The sequence below is a fragment of the Ictalurus furcatus genome, chromosome 2 (genome assembly GCF_023375685.1).
Source record: "Ictalurus furcatus strain D&B chromosome 2, Billie_1.0, whole genome shotgun sequence".
Taxonomy (NCBI): Eukaryota; Metazoa; Chordata; class Actinopteri; order Siluriformes; family Ictaluridae; genus Ictalurus; species Ictalurus furcatus.
The window spans coordinates 3,592,215-3,611,512 of record NC_071256.1 but is presented as its reverse complement, the minus strand read 5'-3'; the positions used below and the strand labels follow the sequence as shown (position 1 = coordinate 3,611,512).

The window sequence follows — 19,298 nt, the reverse complement described above, 5'->3', positions numbered from 1 at the left end:
CTACTCTTTATTTTTATAAAGAGTATATATTTTATTATTATAAGATATTACCCTTATAATATCTTAATACTCCTTTTTATTATTCTTATAAAGTTATAATATTTTGTGTGTGAGAGAGAGAGAGTGTGTGTGTGTGTGTGTGTGTGTGTGTGTGTGTGTGTGTGTGTGTGTGTTATGTCTACATGCCCGCCCTTGACTGTACGAGAGTGTGTGTATGTGTGTGTTAGCACTCCTCAGCTCTTATACTTCTTTTTGACTTTTTGACTAATAAACCATAGTGTATTACTCTTAAAAGATCTTTAAAGTGTGAATCCAATTCGTCAATATACACCTAATACCGCTTCTGTGTGTCTAGGTGCCTTAATTTGATGACTTAATCTTTCATAAAGATTGACTTTACAATTTTTTTTATCTTGTTCTACATATCGTCCATATTGCTGTTATATGTACAAGTAAGGATTTTTTTTTTTTTTTTTTTTACTATTATACCTTTAATCAGAATCAGAGCTGAAAGATAGCATTTCTATGTCTCCTTCTGGCTTTTCCTGGTTGCTGACTATGGGGGAAAACTCTGGCTGGTTTTGATAGAAAGGCTTTGGTCCCAGTTCTTCTCCAGTCTCAGGAACAGAGTAAGAGAGCTCCACTTCCATATCCTCCACTGGATCCAAGTGGGAACTACTTGCAATTGAATAGAAAGGCTTTGCTCCTGCTGCTTCTCCAGGCTCAGGAACACCTACAGAGTGAAACAAAGAAAGGGAGTCACTGTATACTGAGAAGATTAGAGGATACATAATTATAGGTGAAAATGCTAATTACAGTTCCATGCTAGTAAACATGGATAACCACCAGTGGCTGTGAGAATCACCTGGTTAGTTTTTGTGTGTGATGTGTGATACATTATTTGCAATAAAGACAATATTATTACCAAGGGTGGTGAGAATTACCTGGATAACATATGCAACAATGTCATGAGCAACCAACACACATTTGATCTCACGGGAAAGGTATTCACACCAATGGGAGAGGGTAGAAAAGGGATTGATTGGTTTACAAAATTGAGTAATCTCACCTTGGGCAGAAACCTGGGTCTCTGGCGTCTCCCCAGAGTTATCAGCCCACCAGTGCAAATAAGGTAAGCTTAATATCAAAAAGCTTAGAGACACCCATTTCAGGACTTGTGAGGTGAGGCCTTAAGGGACTAAGAGGGCATTCCCATGCTTCACCCCATTCTGAATGGTCATGATACATTTATGACACTGCATACATAAAAGAGTAGAGGGAATGATAGTTGTATGACAGTAGTATTTATAGCAAATACTGTGTCATACATCACTTCATGACTTTGTTGGCAGGTCTCAGCATGCACATGCCCAAGAAGGTATTCAGGTGATTCTAATTACCCTTGGTGGGTGGTTAAGAGAGTTAAAATACAGCATATCCCACACACAAACTGAGATTAAAATGCAACTCTTACTAAGTTTACATTCCTGCTCTTGGGTTATGTTGACGTATCCAGCCAAACAAATATCATAGTCTTTCAGACTCTCAAGGTCGAAAGGCTGAAATGAAGGCTTTCTTGGATCATTGTCATATAGATGCCAGATGTCGTCGAAGGAGTGGAAACAGGTAGTCATGTGCTCTTCTTTCCCAAGCAGCAAAAATTGAAGCATAAACATCCTAAAAGAAAGATAAATACACGGTTCAAGGGACATCACAGGGATTAATAAATAAACTCTAGTTTTGAACTTTGGTTTTGCTATGTAAAATGATTTTTGATACATTTATACAGTTACCTTTTCTTCTCATCATCGACACTGAGTGGCAGTTCAGTACTCTTACAATCTTGGTACAGATCATTGTGAACATCACGATGAATCAGAATTAGAGTAGGATCAGATGGGTCGCCCAAAACCTTTACATCACCACATTTTTTAAGTATGCTGCAAAGACAAACATAACATTGCATGCAGAAAAGAGATATAACACACATGTTAAGTATGTAAATCTTGCTCCTTACAAATGATCTATTTGAGAAAACAAGCTGAAATTACTTAAAATTAACTATCTCCATTAGATGATTTTATTTTTTTCATTTATAATGACAGTGATTATTGCTTTGAAGTTGGGTATACACTTACCTGGGTATTTCTTTATAGATGGAGCTGTCATCTGGGGGATTTTGATTATAAGGGATTTCTGCACATGCCAATTTATCAATCAGTGGGAAATAATCTTTAACGTTGCCATAAAGGTCAACTTTACCCAGATTCAAGTTGCCATAAAGGTCAACTTTACCCAGATTCAAGTTGCCATGAAGGTCAACTTTACCCAGATTCAAGTTGCCATGAAGGTCAACTTTAACCAGATTCAAGTTGCCATAAAGGTCAACTTTAACCAGATTCAAGTTGCCATAAAGGTCAACTTTACCCAGATTCAAGTTGCCATGAAGGTCAACTTTACCCAGATTCAAGTTGCCATGAAGGTCAACTTTACCCAGATTCAAGTTGCCATAAAGGTCAACTTTAACCAGATTCAAGTTGCCATAAAGGTCAACTTTAACCAGATTCAAGTTGCCATAAAGGTCAACTTTACCCAGTCTCAGCTCTTGCACAAAGAGAATTCGAGACTCAATATATTTTTTTTCTTTTAATAAAGATATTAACTTGTTGAAAAAGTCATTTTTACTGAAAAGATTTTCTATGTTTGGATATTTGATTGACGCTATATGAAGAGCAGCTAGTAATGAGTCTAGGACACAAGTATTGATAAATTGGAATGCGGGGTCACCATCCTTGATATAAGGAAACCGCTCTTCAGTCAGCAACTTGAGCTGCCTAGAATTAAAATGGGAACCGAGTAATACAAAAACGTTAATACAGTTGGAACTACCCCCCAAAAAAGTTTTATCTTAGTTAGCTAGCTAGCTGGTTAGCTAACTCGCATTCTAGAACTTTCTTCACAGATTATGATGAGACTGAAAGTTGTAGAATCAGTACAGTGATAATAAATACACGACACAATAAATACACAACACAACTTTTATAAGGGCATGCATTTTACGAATACCAATTTACATTTATGGCATTTGGTAGATGCTCTTATCCAGAACGACTTACAGTTATATAATTTATACATCTGAGCAGTTGAGGGTTAAGGGCCTTGCTCAAGGGCCCAACAGGGTTAGACATCCCAAAGAGTCTTTTGTTATTCTTATAGCACAGCAATTGTGCATCAATTAATTTTTTTTATCTATTAAATAACAATAAATCATAGTTTTAACAGTCAATATTTACATTTGCTGTAGTGGAGTGTCCATGGTAGCTTCTGTTTTCACTTATAGCAGCTATAACCAATCGTACCCACACCTTCTCATGTAATGGTTATACATACAGCTTTCTGAAATACCCCCAGTTCTACAGTTTAATATGACTTTTGATCCATTTGTAAAGTTACCTTTTGTTGTCATCTAGAATAGTCAGGGGCAGATCGTAAGGAGCATCTCGATGCACCAGAATAAGAAATGGATCCGGTTGATGACCTAAAGCCCTCAGGTCACTAGATAACTGAAATTTGCTGTCATGACAAAGAGATCAGATTATATGGAGATATAACAGACATAACACTAAATATGAATCTTGCTCCTTGCATATAAACTATTTGTAATTGTTGAACTATTGTGACACCATTTGAGGGTTTTTCTTCAGTTTTTGTTTATTTAAATAATAGTACAAGATCACTACACTTTTTTGTTTGTTTAATGATATGGCTGTTTTTATAACGTAATGTAATTACTTATACACTCACGTCAGTGTTTTTTCATATATGGGATGGCCGCTGGGGGTTTCCTGATGATAATCAACTTTAGCACATACCAGTTTATCAATGATTGGGAAATGGTCTTTTATATTGCGGGAACGGTCACATTTATTAAAATCCTCCAGCTGTCTAATCCACAGAGCTCTAGCATAAGTATACTTTTCTCCATTTAAAGTATCCATGAGTACTCCAAAAAAGTCATTTGATACTAGAAGAGCCTTTATATGTAAATTTTTTGTGTAATGAATATGAAAGGAAGCCAATAATGTGTCTGGGACACATGTGTTTACATTAGTTTGTAATCTGTACACAATCATTCTTGAAAATGAAAATCGCTGACAATCCATTAATATGTTTTAATGAACATCAATGGATGTTTTGCCATCACCATTTCTTGGGCAAATCCTGGTAAAACGGGAAAATATTGATATGCATGATGTCATTACATCTGTTTCATAACTGAACAATCAAATTAAAAACCGGTCTTCAAATTAGAACAGTGAATCAATAAGATAAGTGCATGCTATGGTTAAATTAGGATTTTACCTTTTATTTGGTACGCCGCTCATGACTGAGGCTAAAGAAAGAGGGAACAAGAAAATCTGAAAATGAATATACAGCATTTTTATATGAAAACTATTCAAATCACTTCCTGTTGAACTGAATTTGCATCACTTTAAAAAAATAAAATAAAAATACATTAAACCAATAGCGCATACAAATGCTGAGCTTCTTAAATGATCAAGACATTTAATACTTGTACCACTTTAAGTGTTATGTAAGACCAAATTTGCTCCTCATCATACACCAAATATATAAACTCACATTTACGAAAAATTTTGAAAGGAAAGAATAAAAGTGTTCATTTAAAATTCTGTACACTATAATGGTAGCCTTCACAGCTGTTGGCCAATGCTGCAGCGGCGACCCTGTAACCCCTTGTACTGGCAGCAAGCACAATAAGTTAGCAATAATGATGCCTTTTTAATACAGTGGTGCATGAAAGTTAGAATTTTCTATATTTCTGCATAAATATCACCTAAAACATCATCAGATTTTCACACAAGTCCTGAAAGTAGATAAAGAGAACCCAATTAAACAATTGAGTCAAAAATGTTATTCTTGGTCGTTTATTGTTTGAGGAAAATTATCCAATATTACGTATCTGTGACTGGCAAAAGTATGTGATCCTTTGCTTTCAGTATCTGGCGTGACCCCCTTGTGCAGCAATAATTGCAACTAAACGTTTGCGTTAACCGTTGATCAGTCCTGCACATCGGCTTGGAGGAATTTTAGCGCGTTCCTCAATATAGAACAGCTTCAACTCTGGGACATTGGTGGGTTTCCTCACATGAACTGTTTTCTTCAGGTTCTTCCACGACATTTCTATTAGATTAAGGTCAGGACTTTGACTTTCTTTTAAAAAATATTAACGTTATTCTTTTTTAACCATTCTTTGGTAGAATGACTTGTGTGCTTAGGGTCTTGCTGCATGACCCACTTTCTCTTGAGATTAATTTCATGGACAGATGTCCTGACATTTTCTTTTAGAGTTTGCTAGTATAATTCAGAATTCATTGTTCTATCAATGAGGGTAAGTTGCCCTGGCCCAGAAGCAGTAAAACAGGTTCAAACCATAATACTACCACCACCATGTTTCACAGATAGGAAAAGTTTCGTATACTGGAATGCAGTGTTTTCCTTTCTCCAAACATAAAACCAAATGTTTTATTTTGGTCTCATCCATCCACAAAATATTTTTCCATTAGCCTTCACGCCTGTCTACGTGATCTTTAGCAAACTGCAGATGGGCAGCAATGTTCTTTTTGGAGAACAGTGGCTTTCTCCATGCAACCCTGCCATGCACACCACTGATGTTCAGTGTTCTCCTGATGGCGGACTCATGAACATTAACATTAGCCAATGTAAGAGAGGCCTTTAGTTGATTAGAAGTTACCCTGGGTTCCTTTGTGACTTCGTGGACTATTACACGTCTTGCTCTTGGAGTGATCTTTGTCGGTCTCCACTCCTGGGGAGGGTAACAATGGTCTTAAATTTCCTCCATTTGTACACAATCTATCTGACTGTAGATTGGTGGAATCCAAACTCTTTAGAGATGGTTTTGTGACCTTTTCCAGCCTGATGAGCATCAACAACTCTTTTTCTCTTTGCCATGATACACTTCCACAAACATGAAGATTAGACTTTGATAGATCCTTGTTCTTGAAATAAAACAGAATGCTCACTCACACCTGATCATCATCCCATTGATTGAAAACATCTGACTCTAATTTCACCTTCAAATTAACTGCTAAATAAAAAGATAAAAAGCACCACTGTAGGTCCAGAGTTGGCATGGTTAAAGGTTGTGTAGCGAGCTGGAAAATAGTGTCATTATTTAAGTTGATTCAGTCCTAGAATAAGTTCTTAAATAGAGTTAAATGGTTAAAAATATTGAGGAACAGTGGTGTTCCTCATGGATTTACTTTTTAGCATTTACATGTTTCCCCTTGGTCAGTTCTTAAGATATCTTGGTCTTAATTATCATTTTTACGCAGATGACACCCAGATTTACATCCATTCAAAACCTGGTGATTGTGTGGCTGTTGCCTTTTTTGCACAGTGTCATATCACAGCAAACCAGTGACTACATTTCCCATGTACATGGCTGCCATGTACTGCAATTCCCAAAACACTCACACACATACACACACAGAGAACACGCACACCCATTCTGATCACGCACACCTGCATCCAATTCACAGCACTCACAACCATGCTATATAAGTGACTTTTCAAACACTATGACTTTGCGAAGTATTACGCTCAGCTGCCTAGTCTCTGTCATATGTCCATATCATGTTTGCTTTTCTGACCTTTGACCTTGTTTCCTCTGTTGACCTTGATCCTCTGTCCTGCCTAGTTTTTCCTGTTTGCCTTATCGCTTGACCCTAGCCTGCCTTGTACTTTGATTTCTGCCTAATCCTTGTACTTTGTTTGATTAAACTGCCATACCTGCACTTGCTTCTGTCCTTTGCCTACATTACTTCACCTACAACATGCAAGCAGCAGGAGGGCATCACGCCGGGATCTCTATACCAGCCTTTGATTTTGTGCGTTTTCCCCAGTGGTTTCCCCTGAAGTTCCAGCTTCCTTTTGATGGTTTTGAGGTATATCCTGAAAGTTGTCTACTCCAATGGTAGTTTTATTTCACAAGCCTGGAGGACCCCAAGCCCAGAGAGAAGTAGTGGCTGGGATTCATGCTGTCCCGACAGACTGGCCCAGCCCGCAGTTGGGCCAAGTTCTGGATTACTAGGGGGGCCAGTGATCTTAGCCAAGTAAGCCAGTTAGTCAAACTTTTATTTCAGGTGTTCAGACGTCCAGGGCTCAAACCTGTCCTTGAGAAGATTTTAGGAAGGCCCAGTCTAATGGATGAACCCTCTCAGACTTTCACCTCATATTACGAGAGGGAGCTGGCCGACAGGAGGGTCTCTACAGCTCAGCTTCTGCCCCCAGCCGACAGGGCAGTGGTGGTGGTGACACAGACCTGCAAGACTGAGGGCTGCTGTAAAGAAGCCCAGGTACAGTGTCCCACCTGTACTAAACTTGGGATACCCAGATCATATTTCAGCTCTCAGGAATGTTTTAAGGGCTGCTGGCATGGCCACAAACAACTCTACAAGAGAGCAAGAGCAGAGCTCCAGCTTGAGACCCACAAAGTGGTCTGACCTGCTGAGCTCCAGTTGGAGGTCAACATGGCGACCTCCTCCCCAGAGTTCCAGCATGAGACCTATGAGGTGGTCTCACCGGCTGAACACTCATCTGAGGCCAACGTGGCGGCCTTATCTCCACAGCTCCAGCATGAGATCCATGAGTGGTCTCAACTGCTGAGCTCCAGCCAAAGGTCAACATGGCGACCTCTGATCCCGAGCTACAGCCTGAGATCCACAAGGTGGTTTCCACTGCAGAGGCACAGTCGGAGGTCAACATGGCGACCTCCTCCCCAGAGCTCCAGCATGAGATCCATGAGGTGGTCTCAGATACAGAGCTCCAGCCAGAGGTCAACTAGGCGACCTCACCTCCAGGGCTCCAACATGAGACCCACGAAGTGGTCTCACCTGCAGAGTTCCTGCCAGAGATCAATGTGATGACCTCAGCTCCAGAGCTACAGCTTGAGATCCACGAGGTGGTCTCACTTGCAGAGCTCCAGCATGAGACGCATGAGGCAGTCTTATCCCCAGAGCTCCAGCATGAGACCCATGAGGCGGTCTCATCCCCAGAGCTCCAGCATGAGACCCATGAGGCGGTCTCATCCCCAGAGCTCCAGAATAAAGTCAAGTTCCTGCTAGAGGTCAATGAGGTGACCTCCCAAGCCATGTTCCTGCTTGAGGTCGAAGAAACGACCTCTCAAGCCAAGTTCCTGTCCGAGGTCGAAAAGACGACCTCTCAAGCCAAGTTCCTGTCCAAGGTCGAAGAGACGACCTCCCAAGCCAAGTTCATGTATGCGGTCGAAGAGGCGACCACTCACGCCAAATTCCTGTCCGAGGTCGAAGAGGCGACCACTCACACCAAGTTTCTGTCCGAGGTCACAAAGAGTGCCTCTCAAGCCAAGTTCCTGTCCAAGGTCGAAGAGACGACCTCCCAAGCCAAGTTCCTGTCCGAGGTCAAAAAACAACCTCTCAAGCCAAGTTCCTGTTTGAGGTTGAAGAGACGACCTCCCAAGCCAAGCTCATGTACGCAGTCGAAGAGGTGACCACTCACGCCAAGTTCCTGTCTGAGGTCAAAAAGACGTCCTCTCAAGCCAAGTTCCTGTCCGAGGTCGAAGAGACGACCTCCCAAGCCAAGTTCATATACGCGGTCGAAGAGGCAACCACTCACGCCAAGCTCCTGTCCGAGGTCGAAGAGGTGACCACTCACGCCAAGTTCATGTCCGAGGTCGAAGAGACGGCCTCCCAACACATGTTCCTGTCTGAGGTTGATGAGGCGACCTCCCACGCCAATTGCCAGTCTGAGATCGACGATGTGACCTTCAACGCCAAGTTCCAGTCGGAGATCGACGATGTGTCCTTCCACACCAAGTTCCAGTCTAAAACCAATGTCACGACCAACCAAGTTCTCCTCAGGCCTGAAACCGACGTCACGACCAGCCAAGTTCTGCTCACGCCCGAGTCCACTAACACGGAAAACCAAGTTTTGCTCACGACCGAGTCTGCTGACACAGACAAACAAGTTCTGCTAATGCCTGAAGCAGACGTCATGACCAACCAAGTCCTCCTCATGCCTGAGACTGACGACACAGCCAACCAAGCTCTGCGTACACCTGAGTCTGCTGACACAGCCAACCAAGTTCAGCCTGCAAAGTCAATGGAGAACAACGCTCAGACTGTCTGCATGACCGAGGATGCCACTCAGCCACCCTGTTCAAATGAGGAACTTTCTCAGCCTCCCGTTGCAGAGTTCTATATGGATGTTGCTCCATTTTCACATGCGACTGAGGACCTTCCTGCTCCGCTGAGGACGTCCCTCCGCCTTTCTGCTCCGCTGAGAAAGTCACTCTACACTCAAGAAAGGCCGACGAGACGGCTCACCAAGTCAAGCCCCCATGTAAAGCTGATGACACAACTTCCCAAGTCTGGATCTCGCCTAATGACCCCGGCAAACCAGCCCCAGCCTCATGTCTGCTCCTCGGCTTCTTGAGAAATCAGTTACTTGTTGGACAATGCCTGCATTGGAACTTGAGGGGCTGTGTGAACATTTTGCCCAGAGGTCCAGGACTGCCGGGTGAGGGAATGTATTTTGGTGTTTGGGGGAGGGGGCTGGGGGGGTTCTGCCATATCACAGCAAACCAGTGACCACATTTCCCATGCTGCACTGTGGCCTACAAACATGGCCACCATGGACTGCAATTCCCAGTACACTCTCAGACACACACCCACAGAACACTCACACTCATTCTAATCACGCACAACTGCATCCAATTCACAGCGCTCACAACCACGCTATATAAGAGACTTTTCGAACACGATGACTTTGCAACATATTACGCTCAGTTGCCTAGTCTCTGTCGTATGTCCAAGCCTTATATCGTGTTTATTTTTCTGATCTTTGACCTCGATCCTCTGCCCTGCCTAGTTTTGCCTGTTTGCCTAATTGTCTGACCCTAGCCTGCCTTGTACTTTGATTTCTGCCTAATTCTTAGACTTTGTTTGATTAAACTGCCATACCTGCACTTGCTTCTGTCCTGCACCTTACGTGACACACAGTGTATTACTGAGATAAAGGAATGGATGTCTCTAAATTTTCGTTGTCTTAACAGTGACAACACTGAGTTCATGCTCATTAGTTCACCCCACCAGCTCTGTAAAGCAGGTCCATGAACCTTCAATATGGATGGCTCTGCTCTGGAATTTCAAAGAAAATTAAGAATTTAGGGGTGATCTTTGATGCAAATTTAACATTTGATACTCATGTCAAGAATTTAGTTAAAGCATCATTCTTTCATCTCAGAAACATTGCATCCATGTTATCTTTCTCTGTGGCTCAAAAACCTGATCAATACTTTTGTATTCTCCTGAATCGATTAATGTAATGCTTTACTTGTTGGGGTCTCTAAATCCGCATTAAATAAGTTATATTATAAAATAATTTATTTTCTTTTTAGCTGTTCCTTTTTAAAAGTTATAAACGTTTTATAACTGGAACATACTCTCTGCCCTGTCACAGCCTGTGTTGAGGATAGCATGTTGAGGCTAGTCTACTGGTTCCGTAATTAGAAAAAGGCTTTTCGCATGTGTTTATAAAACATGTGCATATAAAACAGGATTATACAGAAGGGTTTTTATGTCTAGAGCATATTGGAAGTTTTATTTTATCTTTTCTTTTCACTGCTCGTCGTTCTATTTTTTTTTCTCTTCTTAGCACTGCTCTGAATCTGTTGTTCGAAAGAAACTCGTGACGGGCCTAGGAATGTAGCTGGGTAACTCATGAGCACATTCTACAAAAAAGAAATTAACATATTTCATAGGAAAGCAGACAATTGTAACTCCAACCTCCATGATGTGGCATATGAAGTATTCAAGGTCAGGGTGCGTGAACACTCAACCTGTAGTTGCCAACATGGCTGTTTGTGATTAAAAGATCATGTTTACTGCCTAAAAATATTGTTTAAACCAAATTAGACCAAAGGGTGTTGATATTCAGATGACATCATAAGTTTTGCTTTACCTTACAGGCCAAAGGTCTTTGTCGTTCTTCTTTCAGCTTTAAAATGGCTCCCAGCACAAACGCTTACGAGGAAATGGCGGAAACTAGGCAAGCCCCACAATATATAATAGACAATACGTCAGGCAGATACGTCAGGCAGATACGTCAGGCAGATACGTCAGGCAGATACGTCAGGCAGATATGTCAGGCAGATATGTCAGACAGAAACTGGTAATAATTCATTTCAAACATTTCATCAGTTCATTAGCATAAGATGGTAGTGATGATAACTAACATCAATGCTCATGTATTAGATTTCCTGTTTTCCTTTTTTTTAATTCATCTGCATTGATCACAATTCAGAATGATAACCTACTGAACAGATAAATCTGTACAATTTTATCACGGCTAGTAAACAACATTTTGCTAACATGAATTGGTTGTATTTCTAGTTAGCTTCGTCTGCTGTTTATTTTAGCCTGCCAGATTAATTTAATTGTCAGCTTTATAGTTTAACATTATTAAATGTATATTCCCCTACTCATAAATGATAATCGAATCTGTGATTTGTCAAAACAGCCTGAAATTGAAGGATGCTGCTGTTCTCTCTGCTGCCAGTACTGAGTACAGGAATGGAGCTGTGAATTGACTGAGGTATTGATGCGATGTTTACTTGACGTATCCCATGTGTATTTGTGGTAAGTGTGAGGTTTTAAGACCAGCAAACTTCCAACAACCTTGTATAAATTGTCAATTGTTACATTTTACTACTGAGGTGAATTTTTGTAGCTGTGGAGTATGTTTTTGATTTGTTTATGAGTGCAGTGTTTAGAGACACTTATGTCCGGGTTTGTGAGGACTGGCATTAAGGGGCTAATTTTGTTCCCATGCTTCACCCCATTCTGAATAGTCATGGTACATTTATGACATTTTATAACAGATTACATGTAGCTGTTAAGCAGATAGCTCACATGTGGTCTGACAAGTGTACACGGTGAGAAGCGGAAAGGAAATGATAGTTGTATGACAGTAGTATTTATAACACATCACTTCATGACTTTGTTGACAGGTCTCAGCATGCACATGCCCAAGAAGGTATTCAGGTGATTCTAATGAACCTTGGTGGTTAAGAGAGTGTGTATACCACACCTGTTACGTCAGGAGAAGTATTGTGCTGATGTGTTCTCTCTCTCTCTCTCCCCCCTTGTTTCACTCTCACCGATCACTCCGCCTTAATTGGACCTGCTGACGTTGTGCAAGGGGAGTAGAGAGGAGAAGATTTCCTATCGTGGTGTTTAGGTAGGCTATTGCCTTATATGTTGTGGCTGAGTGGACGCCTTACTTGTGTGTGTGTGCGCGTGTGTATGTGTATGTGTGTATATATATATATATATATATATATATATATATATATATATATATATATATATATATATATATTAGTGGCAAGAAAAAGTGTGTGAACCTTTTGGAATTTCATGGTTTTCTGAATAAATTTGTCATAAAATGTGATCTGATCTTCATCTAAGCCAAGGGTATTAAGGGTATATAATGTGTTTAAAATAATAACACAAAATAAATTCTGATCCCTCATGTCTTTATTGAACACACTCATTCAACATTCAAAATGGCAGTAGAAAAAGTAAGTGAACCCTTAGAATTAATAACTGGTTGACCCCCACTTGGCAGCAATAACCTCAACCAGGCACTTCCTGTAGCTGTGGATCAGACCTGCACATCGTTCAGGAGGAATTTTAGCCCATTCTTCCTGGCAGAACTGCTTTAGCTCGGTCATATTCTTTGGACATCTCATGTGTATGGCTCTCTTCAAGTCATTCCATAGCATCTCTATTGGGTTGAGGTCTGGGCTCTGACTCGGCCACTCCAAAAGGCGGATTTTGTTTTTCTGAAGCCATTCTGTTGTGGACTTCCTCCAGTGTTTTGGGCCGTTGTCCTGTTGCATCACCAGACTTCTACACAGTTTCAGCTGACGCACAGACATTCTCACATTATCCTGAAGAATTGTCTGATATACCTGGGGATTCAGCTTCCCCCAATGATTGCAAGCTGGCCAGGCCTTGATGCAGCAAAGCAGGCCCAAATCATGATGTTTCCTCCACCGTACTTTACGGTTGGGATGATGTTTTCATGATGATATGCCATGCCCTTTCTATGCCAGATCTAGTGCTGTGTGGTTTTTCCAAATAGTTCAATCTTAGTTTCATCAGTCCACAAAACATTTTGCCAATACCGCTGTGGAGTGTCAATGTGCTCTTTTGCAAACTTCAGGCGTGCAGCAATATTCTTTTTAGTAACCAGTGGCTTCCTTTGTGGTGTCCCGCCGTAGATACCCTGCTTGTTCAATGTTTTACGTACTGTAGACTCATGAACAGAGATGTTAGCCAGTTCCAATGATGCCTTCAAATCTTTGGCTGTCATTCAGGGTTGTTTCTTTACCTCATTGATGAGTCTTCATTGTGCTCTTGGTGTCATTTTGACTGGGCGTCCACTTCTTGGTAGAGTAGCAACAGTCCCAAAGTGTCTCCATTTGTAGAATGTTTGCCTAACTGTAGACTTGTGAATTTCTAAAGTCTTTGAAATCACTCTGTAACCCTTGCCAGCTTTATGTAAATCAACAATTCTTGATCATAGATCCTCTGAAAGCTCTTTTTGGCGAGGCATGGCTCACATAAGTGTGTGCTATTTGTGCAGAGCAAACTCCTTTTGTGGGGCTTTTGAGGGGTTTTTATCAGTCAAAGTAGCTGTAGTCCGCACCTCCAAACCCATTTTCTTAACGAGACTCCAGGTGTGATAAAACCTGATTCCAATTAGCTTTTTTCAGGTCATTAACTCAAGGGTTCACATACTTTTTCCACAAGCACTATGAGGTTTTTTGGGTTGTTCTCAATAAAGACATGAAAGATCAGAATTTCTTTGTGTTATTATTTTAGACACATTATATTTGTCAATACCCTTGACTTAGATGAAGATCAGATCACATTTTATGACAAATTTATGCAGAAATCCATGAAATTCCAAAAGGTTCACATACTTTTTCTTGCCATTGTATATATATTGCAACCTATTGTAAATATTTCTTTTCGTAGTATCACGAAAGCTGTAGAGGTTGAGGGCCATTTATTTACCTTCGGGAATAAATCATTCCTTGATGATTTGGGTTCACTTTTCGTAGCTATACAAATCAGCCATGAAAAAAAGTGACATTTACATATTTATTCCATGTTTTACATATTTATTTTATTTAAATTGAACTGGCAGTGTGACTTTGCTGTGGGCAACCTGGAACCATGCCAAATAATAATCTGGTGGTTGTTACAGCAGTGCCGTTGACATGTTATTGACTGTAACAGCCTCACTGGGTATATAGTTGTGGAGCTAGCCTTATTCCATCAATTATTAAACATCAAAGAGTTAATGTTTCTCTCATAAATGAATCAACTACTGATAACTGAACGCTGGAGTTGGCAAAACAGATTACATTTTGAATGTAGATATATGGTTAATATTTGCAGGGTCTGAAAGAGGGGGGGAAAACCCACCCATGGAAGCCTATGAATTATGGACCAAAAAAAAGAGAGAGAGAGCAAAGGCAAAGGTCCAGGCTCCCCAAGCATTTGGAGGTTGGACCTGGGGTCCTTCCCACGTAACTGATGGAAACTAAGAAAAGAACAAACTACAATAACATGTAAAAAGATTAAAATAAAGTGCTGCCAAACTTCAGGGCATCATCAATAATGCCCAGCGATTTATATATATCTATCTCATATATATAGAGTTGCTATGCGGCTCACGTGACTCTTTGTTTTCATTCGCTTCCTGCCCGAGTTCTAGTTTCTGTTTGAGGATGTCCTTGATTTAACCCAGGTGTCTTTGGTTTAGATTAATCATGTTAGTTATTTAAACGCCTCGTGTTGCTGCGCACGTTGCGCGGCATTAAGCTGAACTAAACTGAATCTACCCACGCGAATTGGGACTGGACTAAGAGAGACAAAGCTAAAGAGTTGCAGCAAAGCAACACCAAGCCAAGCAAGTTGTGTGTTTATGCCATGCCATAGTTGAGTGTTCATGCCATGCCATAGTTGAGTGTTCATGCCATGCCATAGTTGAGTGTTCATGCCATGCCATAGTTGAGTGTTCATACCATGCCATTGTTGTGTGTTCATGTCAAGCCATAGTTAAGTGTTCATGCCATACCTCAGTTAGATGAGTGTTTCCTACCTTAGTTTAAGGAATGTTAATGTCTTAATTTATGGAACGTTCATGTCTTAGTTGAAGGAGGGTTCATGTCTTGGATTAAAGAACGTTCATGTATTAGTTTAAGGAGTGTTCAGGCCTTAGTTCAATTAGTGTTTCCGTTCCATGTCCTCTGTTTGAGTATCAAATAAAGACTTCCCTCCTGCGCTTACTTCCTGTCCAACTCTTGTTCCGTAACAGAATGCCGCGCCCGAGCAGGGAAGTAGCAGGAGAGCACCTGGTCGGGAGGCGATCAGACTACTGGCCACATTACAAGTCCGTGCAGTTTCCACAGAGTACGGCCGCTGAACTCCCGCTGGAAACATATGGGTGGGGATCCCACCCGCTGCTGTTCCTGTTTCACAGCCAGGTGTACTTTGCGAGCCTGGCGGCCCCCAAGCCTACCGGGAAACAGTGGCTTGGCTTCCTAGTATCTCGGTTTTATGACCCGGCCCGGGATTGGGCAGAGCAGCTGGCCCGTTCAGGGTCCAGTGCCCTCTATGACGTCACCCAGTTCTCAGAACTTTTTCTGAAGGAGTTCTCGCAGCCGGGGCAAGCAAACCACCTGGATATACTGGTGACAGGAATCAAAGTAATGGACAGGGAGGACTGACCATTCCACCTCTATTATACATGGCTGGACTGGATAGAAGCAGCAGCTTCGCTTCAGGTTCCGGTCGACGTGGTGGAGCTCCAGCCCGAGGTTAACAGGGCAACCTCAGGGCTCCCGTCTGAGGTCAACATGGCGGCCTCAGAGCTCCGGCTTGAGACTAACGGGGAGGTCTCAGCTGTGGAGCTCCAGCCCGAGGTTAACATGGCAACCTCTGGGCTCCCGTCTGAGGTCAACATGGCGGCCTCAGAGCTCCAGCGTGAGACCTACAGGGAGGTCTCAGCTGTGGAGCTCCAGCCCGAGGTTAACAGGGCAACCTCTGGGCCCCCGTCGGAGGTCAAACCGGTGATCTCGGAGCTCCAGCCAGAGGTCTACGGCGAGGTCTCGGCTGTGGAGCTCCCCCCAGAGGTCAACCCGGTGACCTCGGAGCTCCAGCCAGAGACCTACGGGGAGGTCTCATCTACTGAGGAAGCTGTCCCGCTGCCCAGCCCAGCCGAGGAAGCTGTCCTGCTGCCCTGCCCAGCCGAGGAAGCTGTCCTGCTGCCCAGCCCAGCCGAGGAGGCTGTCCTGCTGCCCTGCCCAGCCGAGGAAGCCGTCCCGCTGTCCAACCCAGCTGAGGAGGCTGTCCCGCTGCCCTGCCCAGCCGAGGAAGTTGTCCTGCTGTCCTGCACCACTGAGTATGCCGTTCTGTTTGACTACTCCGCGGAGGACGGTATTCCATTCGCCTGCCCCACACAGTACAGTGCTCTGTTTACCTGCATTGAGGAGGACGTCTCTTTGCTTTCCTGCTTCGCAGAGGAAGTCAACCAGCCCTCTAGTCCCGCTGGGGACGCCGCCCAGCCTTCCAGACCCGCTGGGGGCGCCGCCCCAAGCTTCAGTCCCGCTGGGGGTGGTGCTCCGCCTGTCTGCTGCTTGGTGGAGGCTGCCCTGTTTTCCGAGGCATCAAGAGACCGATTACACAGGGGCCCAGGACCCCCATTGGAGGGGGGTTCTGTTACGCCACCGTCGGCAGATGGCACTGCGGCGCGGTTGCTATGCGGCTCACGTGACTCTTTGTTTTCATTCGCTTCCTGCCCAAGTTCTAGTTTCTGTTTGAGGATGTCCTTGATTTAACCCAGGTGTCTTTGGTTTAGATTAATCATGTTAGTTATTTAAACGCCTCGTGTTGCTGCGCATTAAGCTGAACTAAACTGAATCTACCCACGCGAATCGGGACTGGACTAAGAGAGACAAAGCTAAAGAGTTGCAGCAAAGCAACACCAAGCCAAGCAAGTTGAGTGTTCATGTCATGCCATAGTTGAGTGTTCATGTCATGCCTCAGTTAAGTGTTTATGCCATACCTAAGTTAGATGAGTGTTTCCTACCTTAGTTTAAGGAACGTTCATGTCTTAGTTGAAGGAGGGTTCATGTCTTGGATTAAAGAACGTTCATGTATTAGTTTTAGGAGTGTTCTGGCCTTAGTTCAATTAGTGTTTCCGTTCCATGTCCTCTGTTTGAGTATCAAATAAAGACTTCCCTCCTGCGCTTACTTCCTGTCCAAGTCTCGTTCAGTAACAGATATATATATATATATATATATATATATATATATATATATATATATATATATGAGAGAGAGAGATTCATATATTCAACCCTAGTGGTAGAAAAGTGTAATAGCAAAGTAAACTGAGGTCCCATCCCACTTACTGTCAATCATATCAGCATAATTGAAGGGTAATTACTGATTTTGGTGCTCCCAACCAACTACAAGTTGAATAATGACTCATTTTACCTTTATTCATACCGCTCACATGACCATACATTACATTGCCAAAACCAGCAGTGGAAAAGACAGCAAAAAATTATGAATGTTCATACCATTAGAGTTTCTAAATGTAATTGTGGCAATAGAAGATACACACATACTCAAAATATATATTTTTAAATGCATTTATTTATTAGACAAACTCTTATGCTCATACTTGTTCTATGCATGCTTTGATAAATGAGACCCCTTATTGGAACAAATGGGTCAGGACCCATTTAATAAATTTGTATCTCTGCATCAGGGCTATAAAATCTTACCCGAGTCAGCTCAATCCGTTAAAATAGCAACCACAATAGCAACAGAACACAAACATAAAAAATTTGGTTTGCACCCAATCAAAATGGCAACACCCAGGCATTAACCATCAATGCACTATGAGTCAAATGGAAATTGTGCAGTGTAAATGGCCAAGACAAAATAATTAGAACCCCACTATATAATAAATCAATATAGGTAAACATGTTCTAGAGCATACAACCTCTGAACAAGGCCAGTGCAAGTTACTGTCTTTATAATAAACATACTACATAGATATCATGGGAATGCTGTATACAGGAGCAGCCTTGAGTTTTGCTATGTTTAAAACCCATTATCAAGCAATATTTGACATTTTTTATGACCTTCTGGGTGAACCCCTCCACTGCTGTGCTGATGTTGGGCAAATGTACGATGCGCTTGTACACTGTGGATCTGAGAGAGTTGATGAAGCTGGACTTCCCAGAACCCACAGGGCCCAAGAGTAAAGCCTTCACCCGGGGAAGAGACTTCAACAACAGCTTGTAAGAGACAAAATCCTTCCTCAGATTGTCCCTTGTCCTAAACAACAGAGGCAATTGAACACTAGCGCAGTCTATAAAGTGTAAAGAAACTATCCAGCGGTGGGCGGAGCACAGACACACGGGAGGCCGTTTTGGTGTTGCTGTGGAGGATCATTATTCAGGACAGTCTGGTGGGTGTAGGTGGGCGTGTAATCGTGAGGTGAAGGTCTCAGTTGTCTGCGGGGTTGCCGGAGTCACGCCGAGGCTTTCCTGAGTGACGGGGGTTTCGTTCGGCCGTCAGGCAACGCCACGTTTGCAGCCAGGGGGCGGAGTCTTTGCTCGCGTCTAAGTCGTCTGGGAAAAGAAAACACACACAATGACGATTAGTAGGCACACACTCGCCGATAAGCATCTTGTACATGTACTGCGAGAGTTCTCTCCCCTTGCGAGCGGAATAGCGCCCTTCTATACTCTCCCCTTGCCTGCTGGATGGTGGAATTCTCCCGTGCCGCGCACCAATCACCAGACATCGGCAGCCCCGCCGCCACGTGCTCTCCGGCTGTCCAAAACATTGGTGGTGCTGAAGCGGAGCCGTCTCTTCAGCACCACCACGGGAGGAGCGATTTTAGTCTCTCGTGCGCCGCCTGTCGGTCCGTTGCGACAAAAGGTACAGAATATATTTATGGGTCTTAACAGTAATGAGCACTAATGAATATATGCAAAATAAATAGCATTTGCCATTGCAGATGGACATGGCAAAACACTGATTGCAACCATTTAATTGTTTAATTGTACGTTTGAGGTCATTATCTTGGATCTTGGAAGATCCATCTGGACCCATGGATTA

At 42.6% G+C, this 19,298-nt stretch overlaps 1 protein-coding gene and 1 long non-coding RNA gene across 2 annotated transcripts in view; both read right to left on the bottom strand.

The window, feature by feature from the left end:
* LOC128619513 (interferon-induced protein 44-like) overlaps positions 1–19,298 on the bottom strand; it is a 44,521-nt gene that overhangs the window by 22,891 nt on the left and 2,332 nt on the right. The window lies entirely within an intron of this gene.
* LOC128619538 (uncharacterized) lies at positions 2,721–11,087 on the bottom strand. Its single transcript, XR_008387949.1, has 4 exons — positions 11,041–11,087; positions 4,363–4,393; positions 3,454–3,573; positions 2,721–2,834 (listed from the first exon to the last, which is right to left on the bottom strand). It is a non-coding gene; the product is annotated as an uncharacterized LOC128619538 (long non-coding RNA).